Source organism: Protopterus annectens, chromosome 2.part1 (genome assembly GCF_019279795.1).
Source record: "Protopterus annectens isolate FY-2018-M chromosome 2.part1, PAN1.0, whole genome shotgun sequence".
Lineage (NCBI taxonomy): Eukaryota > Metazoa > Chordata > Ceratodontiformes > Protopteridae > Protopterus > Protopterus annectens.
Genome location: NC_056729.1, coordinates 144,538,533 through 144,555,454, shown reverse-complemented (window position 1 = coordinate 144,555,454; position 16,922 = coordinate 144,538,533).

The following is a 16,922-nucleotide window of genomic DNA, read 5'->3' as shown; positions in this document are numbered from 1 at the left end:
CTGAGTAGAGCTATAGTCTAACTTTTTGTCATAAGTTGTATGTTTTTTGCAAGGTTCCTCAGTTGCCTGTATTTTTGAAGAAAAGGTGGTTGTTTAGTTTTAGTCCAGGTTTTCCAAGCACAATCTCTTTGTTTCATAAGGGACCTAGTCTCTTTGGAGAGCCAGGGAGCATGATTTGATTTTACTCTGATCTTCCTAGAGGGAGCTAAGGAGTTTAGAGTATTCATGAAGATGCTATTGAAAGTGCTTACAGCATCGTTTAGGGGGAGGTGTTTTAGGATGGACCAATCTATGTTGTGGAGAATGGAGTTAAATTGGGATGAATTGAAAGTTGAAAGTTTTCGACAGTCTTTGATAAGGTGGGATTTAGAAATATGGGAGTAGTGTCTTAAGATGGTGGTAGGGAGATGATCACTGAGGGAGTCAGGTAAAGTGGTGTGATTGTGGTATTGGTGGGGGGAATTGGTAAGGATCCAGTCTATGATGGGACTGTAAGTGGAATTTTTATGGAAGTGAGTGGGAGATGTTATAAGTTTGTGAAAGCCATGTAGGTGGATACTGAGTTGGGGGGAGTCAGTTGTGAGTTTGGACCAATCAATGTTGATATCACCAAGGATAAGTGTCTCATATGGTATGTTGTGGGAGAACCAGGATAAGATGTTTTTAAGAATGGGCAGATTGTTACCAGGAGGAAGGTAGATAGAGGCAATTGCAAGTTATATATATATATATATATATATATATATATATATATATATATATATATATATATATGGGTCTCCTTCTGTTTGTCAAAAACACACTTTATTGAGAAACAGAAGGTCGAACCCACTTAAGCAAAAGTGTACTACATCGGAATTGTACTTTTGTGAAAGATGATTCGCCAAACCACGTTACAGTGGCAGTAAGTAAATATATAATTTTCCTACTGTAGTGCAATCTCAGAGTTAGTATGTTTAAGTAGGGAGTTGTGGGGTGTGCAAGGGGGGCTTGCTCCTATGCAAAACAGTGTTTACAGTATTTTTTTTCCCGATTCAGTGAATCGGCTTTCGTGAAAGTGCATTTTCGATATTGTGCAATTTTGTGTAAATGGGGTTTTAATTTTCTTTTTTGAGATTGTGCAATTTTGATAAAGAAAAGTAGACCCATATATATATATATAGATATATATATATATATATATATATATATATATATATATATATATGTGTGTATAAATTATATGTATATATATATATATATATATATATATATATATATATATATATATATATATATATATATATATATATATATATAGATATATCTATAGATAGAGATATATATATATATGTGTGCATATATGTATATATGTAGAAATTATATATATTGGGCCCCTTATACCATCTTACTCATGTTTACTATCCATTCCCTCGAACTAACCCCAGCCCTACACATTACGTTACTAAAAAAACTTTCCCTAACAGTAGCACTATACAAGACAAAAGACATAGAACATATACAACACCAAAAGGCCCAGAACTAATTATATCCCCTTTCCTTAGCCTTACTCTATCCCTAGCCAAAAGCACTCACATATAGACACTAGCAGCTATGATGCAATCTTGTACATCCTCAAAACCTCAGCCTTTTCTTTCATATACTTTCCTACTCACTTCTACTGACTTACATATAGAGTTATCATTCAAACATATCAGATTCACACAAATGAGCCTTCTCTCATCTCTGCATTCCCTCATATGTTACCCAAACTTTACTACCACATGATTGTTCCTCCTTTTAAGTTACAACCATATAGCCATATATATGTATAAATCTAAATCTAAATATATATATATATATATATATATATATATATATATATATATATATATATATATATATATATATATATATATATATATATATATATACTGCATGGCAGAGTCAAGACAAGAAAGCCTAATGCTTTCATGTTGAGAATATGGACCACTTTGTATGCAGACTAGCAGCTGTCTGCTTTCACATCTAGATCTAGTACATGGTGCGAGTCCCTGCAGCTCTTCAAGTTAAGAGAAAAAAAAAAGATCTTCAGTTGTCTACCTGCAGTGCAGCAGCCAATCCACACCCTCCACAGCTTTTCTAATGAAGAGCAGGAAAAAAAGAAACTCTGCTTTCTCTATCAACATTTGACAGAAAAAATATATGAATGGATGGAACCTCGCAGCATCAGCAACACCCACTATTGTTCAGGGCAGCTGCCCCCTTTGCTCCCTCCTTGCTACACTATTGTTTGCATGAATGGGTGGTTGAATTTTTATTAATAATTTGGACTGTAACAGAATTATTAAAGAAAGTGAAAGAAAATTATGAATAATAAATAATTAAATGCTTATCATTGTAATAAAGTAAATAGATTAGCAAGATTAAGAAGGTATGGCAGAATAGACGAAAATAACATACATGACACAAGAGTTAAGCACCAAGAAATATTCCATAGCCTTTACAAAAGATTCATAAAGTACAAAGGCAGAACTCAAGAAAGCCCCAACCATAAAATAGTGAGAGCAAACAAAACATCATTTAGGCAGTAAAACTTAGTGTAAATTTTTTGCAGTTTAAGATGGATTTTTGAATGGCATTACCCTACTGCAAAAATGAAGATTTTGTCAAAATAAAAGAAAAAAAAAAACAATAACATTTTTTAATTGTTAAGGAGATACTTTCTGTGTGGAGCTCGTGATGGGAAAGGTTGGATGATAAAACTACAAAGGCCTAGCTACATGCATTTCAAATACAAGAGTATATCTGTAGCAGTTATGAGGCAGCTGAGCTGCAGGCAGGGTGTGGATGCTGTAGTGCAGGTAATGCTGTGTGGGCATCCTCTGCTGTTTTGAAGTCTGAAATTTGATTTTAGCGAACAGCACAACATGCTGATAGCTTAGTGTTCATACTGATAGTTTAGTGTTGTTTAGATGTTTAGCAGTCAACACCCTCTTCTTCAAACTGTTCAAAAGCTGACTACAATCTCCTCAGAGCAGATATAAGCAGCTTCAGAACCATCGTCCCTTCAGTTGGAAGTAGCACTAATGACCAAGCCTACACCAAAAAACTATATGAGGACCTGCATAGCTGTATGGACTCAGCAATACCTAACAGGACCAAATCATCTTCCTTAAGGAAGAGTAAACCTGTTTGGTGGACAGCAGCAATAAACCAACTCTATAATAAAAGGAAAAAATTGCTGTCCAGGACCAAGAAAGCGCAGGTGCTGAGTTGGAAGCAAACTCTCCTTTGTCTGAACAAGCAAATAAGGTCACTGGTGAAATCCTCTAAGGCTAACTTTGAGTCTAAATTGGCCACATCCACTAAGGACAATTACTAGGCCTTCTTCACATATGTCCACATTCTCAAAGGTAGCACCCAAATCTGCTCTGAACTAGTGGTCAATAACACCACATACACAAACGCCATAGATATAGCCAACCTGCTGGCAGACAGATTCGGTGAAAACTTCACCTTCCTGTCCCCTCCATTAGTAAACCAGGACATTCCCAGCACCTGCCCCCCCCCTCCTCTCATCACCAGGGAGCAGGTCCTTCATGCCCTTTCAAATGCAAAAAATACACTCTCCATAGGACCTGATAACATCCCTAGCTGTATCCTACATGAAGTCAAGATTGAGCTGTCAGCTCCATTAGACACCCTATTCAACCAAAGCACCGCTTTCATACCACCTGAATGGAGGACAGCCACTGTCATCCCTCTACACAAAGGTGGAGCATCCACTGACCCAGGCAATTTTAGGTCCATCATCCTAACTAGCCTGATCTGCAAGGCCATGCAATGCATTATCATGGACCTTATAAATAAGGACTTTGGCAACCTCCAAATGCTTGACCACACACACAGTTTGGTTTCGTCATAGGGAGATCATATCTGTTAAACTTGGTCGACTTTTTCAAAACAGTTGCCAAAGCCATAGATGAGGGGAAAACAATGCACACTGCCTTTGACAATATTCCCCACTCAGGCATAATAGATAAACTCTCCCAGTTAGGCAGCAACTCGTATGTTACCAGATGGGTAGCTAACTGACTCACTGACAGAACCCACTCAATCAAAGTAGGAAAAGCCACCTCTAGTAGTAGACCCTTAACAAGCAGTGTACCTCAAAGATCGGTCTTGGGGCCTCTACTGTTTGAAATATACTTTTCTGAGGTGCAAGCCAAAATCAGTGGTCTGTGGCTAACCAAGTTTCCAGATGACTGCAAGCTGGGGGCTGTCTTAAATTTCCCCTAGTGATGTGAACATCCTCCAAGAGGGCCTTGATCATACTAATGACTGGTGCCAGAAGCATGGCCTCAAACTGAATGCCAAGAAATTCATCATCCCCTTTGAGGAAAATGGCATCCCACTAATTATCACATTAATAACAATGTAGTAAGCACGCAATCAGTTGTGATGGACTTGAGCACCCAGGTTAATAGCAAACTCACTTTTGACCACCAAATTGCTTCCGTTGTATGGAAGGCTTTCTACATGGCCCACCTCATAAATAAGGGTATTTCACCCTATAACAAGGAGGTCAAAACATCCCTGTACTCCTCCCTTATCAGATCCATTATCGAGTACAATGCCCCCTTTGGCATGTATTTTGCCAAGCACATGCAGCAGTTAGAGAGGCCACAGAGGTTCCTGACCAGGAAAATCCAGGGTCTCAAACACTTATCCTGTATTGATAGGCTAAATGCCCTGTCCCTTTACTCAGTCTCTTACAGACTGCTCAGAGGTGACCTGTGTCTGGCATACAAGGCCATCTCAGACCCAGCCTTGATGGAGTTGCTGCATAACCGTAAGACAGACTCCACTTGAGCAACCCGCATGCAAGGCCTTACTCTTCTCTGTGACATTAATAGAACTTGTTGGTGGGATAGATTTGTGTCCCAAAGACTCCCCCATTTGTGGAATAGACTCCCTCTCCATGTCAAGCAGAGTACCTCTCTAGCCCTCTTTAATAGGAACCTGGACAACCGGATGGGAAACATAATATACACCCTGGGATTCCATCTTCCCTGCTGGGCAAGGGAAACAGGTGCTGACTTCGAGGAAACATGGGCAAAATTCTTGGCTAGACTTATAAGGGACTCTGGGCCAATAGCCTACTATCATCCTATGAAACTATGAACCTAAATTAAGTTTCTCAAAGAGAGAGTGTATCATATTTTTACTTTTTATACACTGCACATTAAAGGGAGAGCCATAAATGCTTAACTTGGGTTCAGAATTACAGAACTATATAATATGTACAGCATAATAAAAAAAAAGAGGCAACTGCACTGGAAGCAAGAATGGGAAGGAAATATCCATAGGGGTATGAAGATGGAGGAATGAGGTTCAATCAAAACCTCCAGTCACAGTGCTTCTGGAGGTTTGCACATTCACCCCATGTCTGAATGGATATTGTCTGGGTACCCTAGGTTTCAGCCACTTCCAAAAACATGCTGTTGATAGACTACATTAAATTGTCTATGCATGTCTTGTATTTACCCTTATATTGTGGCCTGATACATGGCTGGAAAGTGGCCAAGGGTAATTCACTGATCATCTGACTAATAAGTAAAATTAATTTAAATTAGACCAGTCACCTTCATAGACTAGAAACTTTATCTTTTTCTTACTTTTCTGAATAGTAATTGATTATCAAATCATACATTACTTATAATGCCAAATGTCTGTTAATCACCAAGTGTGTGGCAATGCACGCCTCTGAATCACATACTCATAAAAGGAAATAATTTTTTCTTGATGGTGCATCATTGCCATAAAATGATTGCATAAAAATGAAGATTGGGTGGTAGGCTTTATCTCCTTGCATATTTCTGTCATGGGGTTTGTCTTTTAATTAAACAACCACGTAGATTTATTCAAAATCCATTGTGCGTGTGTGCGTGTGTGCGTGTGTGCGTGTGTGCGTGTGTGTGTGTGTGTGTGTGTGTGTGTGTGTGTGTGTGTGTGTGTGTGTGTGTGTGTGTGTGTGTGTGTGTGTGTGTGTGTGTGTGTGTGTGTGTGTGTGTGTGTGTGTGTTTCAAATGGGCCTGCTTAGGCAACAAGTACTTAGAGGCTTGTATGAGAGTTTACTTGTTTTACTGCTGTGAAGAAGGACACATTTAATGTATCTACATAAGTGGATAATGCAGGTACCCTTGCGGAAATAAAAAGAACCATAGCACCATTTGATCAGGTTTCTGAAACTCCAGTATTTAACTTCAGAACACTAATAGAAATAGTAATACTTCTGCTTCCTTTCTTCACTTATCAGGTGACAGCCAGTAATAATTCTCTTGTCTGTACCCCAGTGATTTGTCCTATTTATTCAACATCAAAGCAGACAGGCAAAATTTAGTTCTGCAGGGTTTCAGAAAATATTTTTCACATCTCTTATATCTCTTTAGAAAACATATTCTGCAAACATGCAAGTCCCTCATGAAGCAATATATCCCAAATAAATTCTGAGGTCAGATCCAAAGATCAGTTCCTTCACAGACTTTTAGTTTGTAATTTTTAGAGCACTTACACCACAATATACTTTTAAAAAAGCACAAACAATTCAACATTCAGCATCACCAGTACACTTCTTCAGTGATCAGATGCTGCTATACATTCAACAAAGGCTAGTAGTCTTACTGTACAGAATTTGGTTTTTATCCTACCTACTCCAGACTGCATCTATTCTTCATAAAGACTATACATTTTAAAACTCATGATAGATACTGTGCTCTGCAGAATGATCCAGAATGTTACTTAGGGGGTACTTTCAGAGAAGAATGTGTCTTGTTCAGAAAGTTATATTTTGAAGCCCTAGTCTGCAGGCATCTTGATTAGAGAACATTAATTTTAAACATGCTGTTAAACTTTATTATATTGTGAAAGAAGATGCTATATAAATATAGGTCTATAGGACATCAAAATGCCATTCTTTTGATAAATGTATCCATGCTCTGAAACTCTTCCCCAGGGATTCATAAAGAACCACACATTTTGCATTAAGGTCTGCTGTAAATAGGCTATGTTTCCATGATTTTGTTTTTGCTATTCAGAGACACATTAGCCACAATGAAGAAATCCTTGTTACGGGCTAATTTACATGTCTCTGATTTGTTAATAACTACGGTGAATGCAGAACAGAACTTCCTTTGGTAGTTAACAGTGGCAGTGGCCGCATTGTGATAGCACAGGCACCCATATCATTCACTCTTCCACACTCACACAGTCAAGTGCACACACACACACACACACACACACACACACACACACACACACACACACACACACACACACACACACACACACACACACACACACACACATTCTATTTACCCAATATATGTCCTCTGATGTCAGAATGTCCCTATTATTTCCTTTTCTTTGCCCTGATAAATGATGATGTCAGTCAGTCATTAATGCCAGACAGAGTTTCACACTTTATATCCTTAAGTAATTCCAAGATAATGCAAAAGCTATTAGACTAGAAACATTGTAATTTTGTAGGAAGCACAGTTTAAATCCCTACCTGATGTTGTCTTATCTTGCACTATGAAATTAAGAGTTATGCCAGCTCTTCCTTGTCCCTTGACCTCATATGTCACAAACTCTTGCAAACTTTAAATAATGCCCAAGGATGCAAGGTTTGAATTCTTTTACTGAATTTTATAGTTGCTTTTTATTTTAATTCTTTTTTGAAATGTTATCTGCAGCATTCACAGGATGAATATGCCTTGTGGGAGTTGAAAGAATACAAGACTGGAATCCTTTTTAGTTCCCTTAAATGCATGCTACTTAATAGTATTCCAACTGTCTACCGATTAATTGTACCACATTTTTTTGGTTAATTAATTGACTTTAAGGTATGGTGTAAACAGTATCCGCGACACCATTACAACATAAGAAATTATCTTTGGTGTCTAGTGTTCCCTCATCTTCATTTTATGTTAGTACCATTATAGCAGAAGACATTATCCAGAGTGGCTGAACATCCCCCCAACCACATATTTGAAACAATTCCTGATGGGTAGTTTTCCCTTGTGACCTACATAGTTGAAGTAATCCCTGTTAGCTAGTGTTCTTCCCTGATGCAAAATTGCAGGCTTTGCTAATTAGTCTAGAAGTGTATGGAGGTATGACAGCCCCAACCCACCTACCCCCCCCCCACACACACATTGATTCCACACACAATCCCCTCCCCACTGATTTCACTCACAGACACATGCATCTATTCAACCACACCCACCCACACTCCCTCACACACACATGCACACACACGCGCACACACACGCACACACACACACACACACACACACACACACACACACACACACACACACACACACACACACACACACACACTCAAACATGCAGCACCTTATACATACTCTCTTACAAACCCACTAACACTACCTGACTGCTAATCTCCTCACTTTTTACCTCCATTGCAATGAATAAACAATGCCTTTTGGCCATGTTCATTTGCACAAGTGGCCAAGAATGACCTTGCCACATTATGCAGCCAGGTGATTCTTTGAGTCACTCTGATCCATAAATGAATCAACAAGGGTTGTTCTGTGTGGACATCACATGTATAATTAGCATATTCCTCTTCCCTGAGCTGCCTTATTAGCAATTAGCATTACTATGGAAACAGCCCATAACAGTGTTGCATATCTTTATGCAAACGCATTGCTGCAAGGCTGACTGTGAATTTAAGAAACTACTGCAAGATGTACATCTTGTATACATCTTGAGATAGTTTTTCTGAATTCAGCACTTCATGTCTTGAATTTAAGACAAGCATTGCTAAGTGAGTGATGTGTAAACTATAGATCTAAACATGACAAACAATGGATAAAGTGGGAGTAGGGAACATTTATTAATTCCTTCCAGTCATGCATCAATGAGGACGAGTTGTTAATCTGACAAAAAATCTTGCATTAGATGTGGCAGTAGTAGCATCTTTTGTTGATATAATTAATGATTTCACCAAAGCGATCAGAACCTTAACAAATGGACGTATAATCATGCAGGCTGATATATATACTTGTGTATAGGCATGAGAGACAAAAAGTCAGACTACTGAAGTCAGCACTCTGTGTCATCCCTCCATCTGGTACCCCCCTCAATTTTAAGTAGAAAACAAAATAAAGTTCTCCAATACTTGAGGATGAAAAAAGTCATATTTAGACTATAGAAAACTGCTTGTTACAAACATAACAAGTAGCTTGTTATAGCTAAATGCCACACATACAGCACTGAGTGCTTCAGCCCTTACCAAAAATACACTATCAGTGTTCATTTCTGAATAATGGCACTGCCCTAGACCACATGGAGAGTGTTAAAGTGCTTCAGACCTAACAGTAAATGCTTCTGGTCATGTCCCCAGACACCTTGCTCCTGGGCAGCTGTTCTTTTGCCCCATTCTAGCTGCACGTCTGTTTTACCACACCAGATCTGCCTGTCAAAACTTCTTTAAATGTTTCCAAATTCATACTCATTTCAGTAGTGCTGTCCCTTCACCTTAGCTTCTACTGCCCAATTCTTCTTTTACCTTTGACCTTTTCTAACATTAGTGTCTTGTCTATCAAATCGTGTCCTTCTATTATGTGGCAAATTTATTTGAAGTTTAGTTTTACTATCAGACCTTCCAGTGATCAGTTTGGGTTTATTTACTTGACTATTGACTGATTTGAACTTCTTGCAGTCCACTGATTTCTTAATACATTTCTCCAATGTCACAGTTTAAAAGCATTGTTTTTTTTGTGCACATCCTTATTTGTTGCCAAGCTCACACAGCAGTGGCCAGGATTCATCAACAACCACATGATGTGTTGCCATCATGTTGGCATCAAGCAACACCACTGACATGATGGCTCGCTATTTATTATTCACTAAGCAACTCTACTTGAAGTAAAGAGCTGCCAAACAAAGGAAATGATAAAATATGCTAAGTAAAGCTTAAAGAGCCAAAGTACATGCTAATTAACCAGTCCTAAATGGCAGAGCCATTAATGAAGCTATAAAGCAATCACGTACACTCGGTGTAGGCTTTAGCCATGTACACCAAAACCTTTGTGCCAAATGCCTTGGTACCTCTTACTAAAAACTATGAGAATTTGTCACATAACAATTGTTTTATTCAGAGGGATAAAAAAAATGCCGTACCAGATCCCAACAGAATCTTGTGATCTCTACTTCCTTCCTTTTATACACTTAAAAAAGGTGCCAAAAAACACTGGCAAAATTTAAAGGTATAGACACATTAAAATACCAATGCTATACCCAACCTTCCTGCATCAAATATGTATGCATGCTAAACACCAATACCATTAAATATAAAAGTAAATATTGTATAAAAAACATAACAGATGTGTTAAGAATTAGTAAACAGTAAACACATGAAATAGCTTGCATGATCAATTGAGCTATTTAAAAACATTTTAGAAATGTTTGGTTATAGAAGTCATATGACAGGCAGTCTGACTTAATTTTTAAAATAGGCTTGGCAGATATTAAGTTATTAATACCTGGTGGGACAGTTACATTTAATAAAAGTTGACACAGAAACTCCCTCTTCTCAACAAAGGTTTTCCAATCACCATCCCTTTCCAGGCATTCCACCTTCTCTAAAATGGTAAAGTCAGATTTCTTAAAATCCTTGAACACCAAAGAATGCTTGTAATGGGCATTACAACAGTTGGCTTTACCAGTTCTATACATGTACTGATAGATTTTTGTCCACCAAGGACTAATAGCCTTTCCTACATAGACTGTTGGATAAGATAGACAGAAGACTATATATACAAGACCCTTAGTATTGCAGTCAAATTTGCCCTTGACTGTAACCAGTCTTGGGAAACCTTCCACAGAAAAACTACTGCCTTCAAAAATAAATCTACACTGCAGGTTCCACACCACTTCATGCCCCAACCTTTGGTAGAAACAATGTCATAATTCCTACCTGTTCTAGGATGGTTATAAAATTTTTATTATTTTTAAAAACAAATCAAGGTTGTTGCCCCAATGGTTGGTTAACCTGAGGCATCCAAAAACAGTACTCCAGTGTGCTTTGATGGAACTTTTCAAAGAAGGGATGTCTTTGCTGTATTGCAGGACCAACACCTGTGAAGGGTTACCTGGACTGTTATCATTGTTTTTATTCTGACCCACCATGGATCCAGGTTGTCATATAATGGAGGCATATCAAGAATTTCTGTGCTCTATCACAAAACTACTAATATTATCCAAGATGCCCTGTGGGTAGCCCTGGCTTTTAAACATTTCACAAAGTTTGATAGCTTCAAATTGGGAGCTGGTGTCATCAGAAACTAATCTACCAAGCCTGATCAGTAGACCTCTCACCAAATTCACTTTCTGCCATGCAAGGTTGTGACTATCAAACTGCAGATATGCATTTGAAAAAGTGTTTTTCCTGGAAAATGTTATACTCATGAATTTGTTTCTTGAAATTTTTGTACAATGTGATGTCAAGAAAAATCAATAGAAACTGTGTTCTTTTGGTGGGTAAATTCTAGGAAGTTGGTAGACAGGTATAAGATGTACATAAAATACTTCAATTCCTTTGAACCTTCCTTCCATAAAATAAATATATCGTCCATGTACCTGAAATAAACTCCAATCATACAAAGAGAAGGTGAACTTAAAACCACGGAGGTCTCCCAGAACCACAAAACCACTTCACAAATATGGGAGCCGAAGCTGTGCCCATGGCCATACCTCTGTGTTGTTTGTAATATTCACCTTCATAGTACACAAAGTTGTTAGTCAGCACAAGCTCCATACACTGGAGGATCAAACTAACTTCAGTATCACCTTTTTTAATTGTATAAAATTAGGGAAGTAGAAATCAAATTGTTTCTGATGAAGTTCCTTTTCAACTGGAACAAAAGTACTCAAAATCTTGTGTAATTAAACACTCTGTTGTGTTCTGGTGCAGTTTTTTAACTTTTATTTCAGTTTAGCAAGTACGCTGATTGTGGTTTGTTTTTCTTTTATTCAGAGAAATAATGATATTTGCTTTCATATTCCTTACATAACATATGTAGGAAGTGTTATACTCTGGCACGGGGAATAAGACAACATACTGTCTGTTGTTGAGGTACGACAGCAAGCACAGGTATACATATCCCTTGCAGAAAGAACATAATGTAATGCCTTCACATAACCACGTATGTCACACCTGTTCTGACATTTCTGCCATAGTACATTCATCCTGCACAGTATCATGTACTGTCTGCTGTAAGATGCTCATGTGTTCAACTTCCATATTCAGTACCTATTAGCATCATTGTACCTTATACTGTAATGCATGAATGACATTTACCACAGTTATGTATCCATTTACATTGTCAGAGACCTCCATGATCCCTTTCATCTCAGAGATGATGTAATAAGTTAGCCTAGGTTAATTGTCATACTAGTTGTAAGACTTCAACTGTTGTGTGTGTTTCACTGGGATGTCATTAATCAGTTGCGTCAACACTTTTTGTTCAACTCCTGATAGGAGCAACATTATATCAATGTACCAACTTTACATAAACACAATTGTATCTAGTTAGTAAAATCTATTTTTATGTTGGACAATCATATATCATCACAGGTTGTGATTGCATGGCATTAAAATGTTTATTCAGGGTATGTCATGCTGTGAGTGCTCCTGTGGCACGTGCATTGTGTAAAGGCTTTTATACCAAACCTACACACATATACTGGTGTTCACCTCTGGAACAGTATGTGTCCTACATGATTGAAACAGCTTCCTTGTCAAAAAGAGGTTGGGAGGCTGGCATAATGGTTATGGTGTTTATCTTACAGACACAAGGTGCAGAGTTTAACTCTCAAGTGAGGTAACTGGCTAGGCTTACAAGGGCAGTTAGCCTAGTACTAATTTATGAATCTTTAAAAAGTCATCCATGTTATAATGCTCAGTGTTGTGTGGACAGTAACATGTGCAGCTCCTTTCCAACATTCTGACTAAATGTTCATATTATATCCCTGTCTCTTATGTTAATAAACACATTCAATTCAGCTATTTGTGAAAGCCTCCATTACTATCTGATGTGGCACATGCAAGTCAATACAGGGTCTGAAGAGACAGGGTTGGAATCTAGTAACATCTGTCTGTCAGACTATAGTGGCTTACACCCACTCACAGGGCCAGCTTTTTCATGCATGTTCATACCAGGTAAGTCATCAGTACAGTTCATATTGTATGATAGTGCTGTACACCCTTCAAGGGTGTTCTTCCTTTTGTGTATGTCCGTGGAGTACAAGATTATTATGCATCTCTCTGATATCAGTTTGGGCATATGTTCTAAAAGCATATGGTACAAATGTTTTTGGTCATTCCTTGCTCATATGCATTACCTTCTCACAAGATGATTATGCTCTGTATTGCATGTCATCTCCCAGTCATGTGTTTAATACTGTTATTGTTTCCGTCACAATATATGCTTTACTACTAGATGTGTGACTCCATAACTGTGTCTAACTATATGGAATGCAGGGAGACTATCAGGAGATGTGACTGGTCCCTATCATACAACACCTTCTATTGTGTTGCTGCTGTTGAATTGCTGTCCTGTTACTGTCCCCTGTAATTGTTTGTGAGAATGCCCACTATTAATATGTCAGACATGTTTGCAGACCAGAAATGGCAAAACTGGACTCCTGGCATGTTATACACTCGGTATTGTCATCGGTCACTTTTGTGTGTTGTTTATTATGAGATTGCCAGATATCCTTTACATAACCATACAGCAATTGCCTGTCTATTACATACTTGTAGGTCATGAACCCGTTTCATATTGGTGCCACTGTCCTTTCTCTGCATACACATGTCCATGGAGGAGTTAGCTAACATTTCAGCTGTAAGCTCTTTTTGTCTTGTGTATTTATTCTAAGATAGATAATACAGTGATGTTGTCAGCTTTCATACATAAATTCCCTGTACATACATCCTTATATGCAATAACTGTGTTCATTGCATCCATCCCATAATGTATCTTCCATACATGCTAACTGTTATCTCAAGTGAGCATTTAATTAACGTGTATATCACAGTTTCACTCTGCTTTGTTTCATTGTAGCTTTATGACCCTATCACATCCTTTATTGGCATGTCCATTATTATTTATGAATGCATGTAACTATGGGATTGACATTTACACTAATTATCATTGTGTCAATTTTACAGCTTTTATGTGAGAAATGCTTCTTAAACACTTTTGTCACATTTGCCTTTGGGATATGAGTACACTTTAAACATTTCCTCTCTCCACTATTCATACATCATTATAACACATTTGTGTACCAATTCCCCCATTAGACTTCCCCTCATTCTGTATTATTTCCCTGTACTTGCTGTTTAATATGTCGAGGCTATAGCGTATGCTCCTATCTGACCATTGCCTGTATGCAATCTGTTTTGTTTACATTGGTATGCACCTTTCCATGGCCACAAACACTATTGTTGGCCAACGGATGGTGCTTGCAAACACGAAGGTGTGATGAGCAGCATGCATATTGGATTATTTCTACTGGCTCCTTGTGCTAACCCACTTAAATCATGCAGGCTTAGTGCACTTTCACAATTGTTAATGAATTGCAGGAAACTGTTACAACTGGGAAAATCATAGCTGTGACTATATGGTCCTTTGCTTATCATGTTTTGTCTCTGCTCTTTAAAATCTCATTCAGCTTTACCATACCCTTCCTTCGTAAAGGCAAGCATCTTTTAATTTCAATAACAATCTGCAGATATATTTGAGCCTACTTTTAATTAGTCAGATCAAGATTCAGTGAAATGAAACTTTCACTTGATCTACCAATAAGCCAAGTAAAAGTTGAAGAAAATCTAATGCTTAGCTGAAATTGAAGCTGGCAAGCACAGCTATGTTAATGCTCATCAAAATTCAGGAATGAAAATTCCCAAAATTCTCTGGACTTTTTCAAAAATAACAGATTAAAGAATCGTTGTAACTAAGGTGAACAAATCAAAGATAAAACAACTTTAGTAAGCCCGGAAGTACAGCAGGGAATGACGTATGCTCATAAAATGATGATGTGTAATAATCGGCACCTTATGTATCAGAAAGCAGATTCAAAGCATGTTAGAGACGTGAAACGATAGGTGAACTTAGAAATGAAAATAAACCAATCAGCAAACAGGGATACACTGCCACCACAGGAGCTGAGTAGTACAGTTACAGAGATAGTTTACCAGTATGAGTTCTAAGCTATTTCACATACTAGAACTAGTGAAGCCTAAACAAAATTAGCTGAACCATATTGACAGCCAGCTAACAGCAAAGAACATATAACTGGCTATACCAAGAACTAAGATAGCATTTTTTTGCTGACTAATAAAAAATAAGTAATTAATTTCTAAAAGGTAAAGCACTGTAGCAAATAAAATATGTGACTGGCAAGCTTAATGCTTTGCAGATCTCAGATTTGTATAACGCTGCATTTGCGCAACTTTTGTATATCCATTTATACTGTTTATTAATATTTAAGTAATGACAGCACAGTGACACAGCAGATAATGTTGTCACCTCACTGCAAGATGTTTTGTAGGTTGATTCTCAGCTGGAGTGTCTCCTGTGCAGAGCTTGCATTTTGTACTTATGTCGCCATGGAAATACCTGTAGGAGCTTTGGTTTCATCCTACATTGCAACGGCATGCAGTAGGTGGAGTGGACACTTTAAACTGGCCATAGGTGTGTGTGTGTGTGTGTGTGTGTGTGTGTGTGTGTGTGTGTGTGTGTGTGTGTGTGTGTGTGTGTGTGTGTGTGTGTATATATATGAATGTATGGTATGAAAGAACAGCTGTAGCAGGGCTAACTACCTGGCAGTGTAAACCTTGACTCCAGACGATTGTCACTGTTGAAGTGACGCCCCAACCACCCCATGTGCAAAAATGGGAAAATATCTTGTGGATGGATTAGTATTTAAGTTACACATGTGCGCACACACACACACACGTATATATATATATATATATATATATATATATATATATATATATATATATATATATTGGTTCCTGTTATCTGATTTATTCCTTCAAAACCAAAAGAATTTATGCTTATAAATTACTGTTATTTATTTTAAGAATTTAACACTTGAAAGGGCAGACTATTAAGCAAATGATTTTTGATTATGAAAGTGAAGTGATACTGTTTAAAGGAATGCTTTATTGCATGATGTTATCGCATCTTCTTCTTTCAGCTTTTCCCAGTTAGGGGTCACCACAGTGGATCACCTGTTTGCTCATGACTGACAGTAGAGTTTTACAGGGTTGAGTTGCCAGCCCAGCACTCAACCTTCCACAGAAGGCACGCACTCATGCCTAGGGCCAATTTAGAGTGTCCAATCAACCTACAGCATGTCTTTGGGGTGTGGGAGGAAAACTGAGCAGCCAGAAGAAACCCACACAACCACAGGGAGGACATGCAGACACTGCACAGAAGACACCCCAGCCAAGGATCGAACTGGAGAACCTCTTGCTGTGAGGCAACAACGCTAACTGCTGCACCATTGTGGTCGCCCTTGCATGATGTTATCACATCTGTTTATCCAACTTCTTAGTTGTTACCTACTCCCTTTAGTTATTACCTAAACTCTAGATTACTGTCCTCTTTCTTAAAGCTATATTGTCTTGTTTTCCTATGAAATAGCATGAAGTGTGTTCAGAGACTATACCCAATTGTTTAGTGCATTATGATGAAGTGAATCAAGGACTACATTAGTGCTACAGTCACATAAGGCTTCTAATATGTAGAATTTCACCAGTCTGCTGGATAACATTGGATACCAATGTGAAAGTCTGGGGCCATTGCCAGTGTAACATAGCCATCTCATCAGCTCAA